General features: G+C 50.2%; 1 long non-coding RNA gene across 1 annotated transcript; it reads left to right on the top strand.

The window, feature by feature from the left end:
• The first annotated feature begins 763 nt into the window (after positions 1-763).
• On the top strand, positions 764-3,799 carry LOC115207233 (uncharacterized). Its single transcript, XR_003880944.1, has 2 exons — positions 764-897; positions 2,797-3,799. It is a non-coding gene; the product is annotated as an uncharacterized LOC115207233 (long non-coding RNA).
• Positions 3,800-5,077: the final 1,278 nt, after the last annotated feature.

Genomic DNA, 5,077 nt, shown 5'->3' with positions numbered 1-5,077 from the left:
TGTAGCAGTCTGTAGTAGTCTGTATCAGTCTGTATCAGTCTGTAGTAGTCTGTAGTAGTCTGTATCAGTCTGTAGCAGTCTGTAGTAGTCTGTATCAGTCTGTATCAGTCTGTATCAGTCTGTAGCAGTCTGTAGCAGTCTGTAGCTGTCTGTAGCAGTCTGTATCAGTCTGTATCAGTCTGTATCAGTCTGTAGCAGTCTGTAGTAGTCTGTATCAGTCTGTATCAGTCTGTATCAGTCTGTAGCAGTCTGTAGTAGTCTGTAGCAGTAGCTGTCTGTAGCTATTGTCTTTTTAATATTTTTCTTATGTCTTATTAAACTGTCTCTAATGTCTAATCATACTGTCTCTAATGTCTCTAATGTCTTACTAAACTGGTTTGTCCTAAAGGAGCCAAGAAGAGCTGTGACAGAGGAGGAGATGAGGAGGAGGAAGACTCCAGAAGAACAAGCCTGAAAGATGAAGAGGTGTCAGAGGAGAGGGAAGAGAGGGAGGAGAAGGAGGAGAGGGAGGAGAGGGAAGAGAGGGAGGAGAGGGAGGAGAGGGAAGAGAGGGAGGAGAGGGAGGAGAGGGAGGAGAGGGAGGAGAGGGAAGAGAGGGAGGAGAGGGAGGAGAGGGAGGAGAGGGAAGAGAGGGAGGAGAAGGAAGAGTTGTTGGAGGAGTGGGAAGAGGTGTTGGAAGTGAGGGAAGAGAGGGAGGAGAGGAAAGAGGTGTTGGAAGAGAGGGAGGACAGGGAGGTGTTCAAGGAGAGGGAAGAGAGAGAGGAGAGGGAAGAGGTGTTGGAAGAGAGAGAAGAGAGGGAGGAGAGGGAGGAGAGAGAAGAGGTTTTGGAAGAGACAGAGGAGAGTGAGGAGACAACAGAAACACCTGGCCATACCTCTGATGGGTTTAGAGGAGAGGTAAGTCAAGAGATGTGTCTATCTGTCTAAACGTCTATCAATCAAGAATACTTTCACTAGAACCTTCACTAGACCTTAACGCTGCTGACAACTGTATGAAACAAAAGCAACATCTCTCCCACACAGACACACAGTATAATCAACAGACATCTCTCCCACACAGACACACAGTATAATCAACAGACATCTCTCTCACACAGACACACAGTATAATCAACAGACATCTCTCCCACACAGACACACAGTATAATCAACAGACATCTCTCCCACACAGACACACAGTATAATCAACAGACATCTCTCCCACACAGACACACAGTATAATCAACAGACATCTCACAGACACAGAGTTACATTTTCCATTACAACATGGGGACTGGCTGGTCTAGGGTTAAAGGTTCCATGATTTTCTCTATTTTTGCCGATTTTTTTATACTGAATGTTATCAGATCTTCAAATCAAATGTATTCATAAAGCCCTTCTTAGATCAGCTGATATCTCAAAGTGCTGTACAGAAACCCAGCCTAAAACCCCAAACAGCAAGCAATGCAGGTGTAGAAGCATGGTGGCTAGGAAAAACTCCCTAGAAAGGTCAGAACCTAGGAAGAAACCTAGAGAGGAACCAGGCTATGAGGGGTGGCCAGTCCTCTTCTGGCTGTGCCGGGTGGTCTAAGACTCGGGCGTCGTGAGTGAGGAATCAAACGCAGGAAGCAGCGAGCACAGGGTAGTGGCTTTTAATAGTTGAAACAGGCGAGCACACACAAGCCACCCCAAACATAAAATAATGAGTCCCAAACACAGGGGAATTAACATGCGGCGCAAAAACAAACGCACAAGCGTAAACCCCAAGCACAACAGGAAAATAATCCCGCACAATGAACAAGCGGACCAGCTAACACTAATAGCCCCGCTAATCACCCCCACTAAGAACAGGTGCACACAATCACAAACAGGGGGGGAAAACAAAAAAGGGAAACAGTGGCAGCTAATAGGCCGGTGACGACGACCGCAGAGCGCCACCCGAGCAGGAGGGGGCGCCACCGTTGGTGGGAATCGTGACAGGTGGAGATTATAACAGAACATGGCCAAGATGTTCAAATGTTCATAGATGACCAGCACGGTCAAATTATAATAATCACAGTGCAATAGGTCAGCACCTCAGGAGTAAATGTCAGTTGGCTTTTCATAGCCGATCATTGAGAGTATCTCTACCGCTCCTGCTGTCTCTAGAGAGTTGAAAACAGCAGGTCTGGGACAGGTAGTACGTCCGGTGAACAGGTCAGGGTTCCATAGACACAGGCAGAACAGTTGAAACTGGAGCAGCAGCACGGCCAGGTGGACTGGGGACAGCAATGAGTCATCATGCCAGGTAGTCCTGAGGCATGGTCCTAGGGCTCAGGTCCTCCGAGAGAAAGAAAGAAAGAGAATTAGAGAGAGCATACTTAAATTCACACAGGACACCGGATAAGACAGGAGAATTACTCCAGATATAACAGACTGACCCTAGCCCCCCGACTCTACCCTTTCTGATATTTCTTCATTTTTATTTTTGGATTATGTTGGTTTTGTATTGTTTTGTTTTCTAGGTATTATTCCTGCACTGTTGGAGCTAGAAACACAAGCATTTCACTGCACCTGCGATAACATCTGCAAATATGTGTACATGACCAACAAACTTTGACTTGATTTTGATAAAGAGATATGTTTGCTATTTGGGACACAGCTCTGGGTCAGTCTGGGTTAGTAGACTATCTATTTGTCTATCTGATGGTCTGTCTGTTTGGTCCTTCTTAAACTATCCAAGACATTGTGGAGCTACTAGAATGACCTGGAACTGTTGCCCTTCCTCCTCATGCCTACATACTAACTATAAAACTCTGATATTTCTCTCTCTGACAGGATGAAGCAGATTCCCGTCACAGCATCTGGACATCGCTGCCACTTTACCGTCGTCTATATCAGACACCAACCAACGTGTCTCACACACTTTCGAAGGTCACTCAGCAACAGATCAACTTAACTTCAGGAAAAGATCCGTCGTATAACCTACAGACCCGCTGTTCAAATGACCCTGAACCCAGCGTGTGTCGTAGCACCCCAGCCTTTAGTGATACCAGCATCTTCAGCAGATCACAGATTTTGCCTAAGACAGAGACAAACAGCGTCCTCCCCTCCAAACTACTTCAGAGCCACAGTGAGACCAGCATGGTGTATACGAATGTGAGTAGGGCAGGACAGACACACCCCTTCCCTACAGTAGACTGTTTGAGCAGGGTTAGGGCCCCTAGAGTAGACTGTTTGAGCAGGGTTAGGGCCCCTACAGCACAGTGTGTGAGCAGGTTTAGGGCCCCTACAGCACAGTGTGTGAGCAGGTTTAGGGCCCCTACAACAGAGTGTGTGAGCAAGTTTAGGGCCCCTACAGTAGACTGTTTGAGCAGGGTTCGGTCCCCTAGAGTAGACTGTGTGAGCAGGGTTAGGGCCCCTATAACAGAGTGTGTGAGCAGGGTTAGGGCCCCTACAATCGAGTGTGTGAGCAGGTTTAGGGCCCCTACAGTAGACTGTTGGAGCAGGGTTAGGGCCCCTACAATCGAGTGTGTGAGCAGGTTTAGGGCCCCTACAGTAGACTGTTTGAGCAGGGTTAGGGCCCCTACAACAGAGTGTGTGAGCAGGTTTAGGGCCCCTACAGCAGACTGTGTGAGCAGGTTTAGGGCCCCTACAGCAGAGTGTGTGAGCAGGTTTAGGGCCCCTACAGTAGACTGTGTGAGCAGGGTTAGGGCCCCTACAGCAGACTGTGTGAGCAGGGTTGGGGGAGTGCAGAGTAGTAGCCTGGTGGACCAAGAGGACAGTAGCAGTAGTGATGATGAAGGGAAACTGATCATTGAGCTTTAGACAGTTAGATTTCCTAAATGGAATACAGACAGACTGGAAGAGGGGAGGAGGGGAGGAGGGGTGGAGGGGAGGAGGGAGGGAGGGAGGAGAGGAGGGGTGGAGGGGAGGAGGGGTGGAGGGAGGGAGGAGAGGGAGGACAGGAGAGGAGGGAGGGAGGAGAGGGAGGACAGGAGAGGAGGGAGGGAGGAAAGGGAGGACAGGAGAGGAGGGGAGGAGGGGAGGATGGAGGAGAGGGAGGACAGGAGAGGAGGGAGGGAGGAGAGAAGGGGAGGGTAGAGGGTAAAGGGAGGAGAGGAATGGGATGGAGGAGGGGAAGAGGGGAGGGGGAGAGGAGGAGGGGAGGTGGAGAGGACCATGGAGAGGGAAGAAGAGGGGAGGAGAAGAAGAGGAGCTGGCCTGAGGAACACTGGCTGGGGTGGGGAACGCATGGAGATTAGCAGGACACTGGCTGGGGTGGGGAACCGTGGGTCATATACAGGACCGTGGGTCATATACAGGACCGTGGGTCATATACAGGGCCGTGGGTCATATACAGGACCGTGGGTCATATACAGGGCCGTGGGTCATATACAGGGCCGTGGGTCATATACAGGACCGTGGGTCATATACAGGGCCGTGGGTCATATACAGGACCGTGGGTCATATACAGGACCGTGAGTCATATACAGAACCGTGGGTCATATACAGGCCTGTGGGTCATATACAGGCCCGTGGGTCATATACAGGGCCGTGGGTCATATACAGGACCGTGGGTCATATACAGGACCGTGGGTCATATACAGGGCCGTGGGTCATATACAGGACCGTGGGTCATATACAGGACCGTGGGTCATATACAGGGAGGTGGGTCATATACAGGCCTGTGGGTCATATACAGGACCGTGGGTCATATACAGGGCCGTGGGTCATATACAGGGCCGTGGGTCATATACAGGGCCGTGGGTCATATACAGGACCGTGGGTCATATACAGGGCCGTGGGTCATATACCGGACCGTGGGTCATATACAGGGCCGTGGGTCATATACAGGCCCGTGGGTCATATACAGGGCCGTGGGTCATATACAGGACCGTGGGTCATATACAGGGCCGTGGGTCATATACAGGGCCGTGGGTCATATACAGGGCCGTGGGTCATATACAGGGCCGTGGGTCATATACAGGACCGTGGGTCATATACAGGGCCGTGGGTCATATACAGGACCGTGGGTCACAGGAGAAACTGATAGAGGATCGAACTGTACATTAATAAACGTCTTGTTTATGGGAATTAACCTGGAGTGACATGCGTT

The sequence above is a fragment of the Salmo trutta genome, chromosome 14 (assembly GCF_901001165.1).
Source record: "Salmo trutta chromosome 14, fSalTru1.1, whole genome shotgun sequence".
Taxonomy (NCBI): Eukaryota; Metazoa; Chordata; class Actinopteri; order Salmoniformes; family Salmonidae; genus Salmo; species Salmo trutta.
The sequence above is the reverse complement of the archived record's forward strand: the minus strand, read 5'-3'. Positions and strand labels throughout refer to the sequence as shown.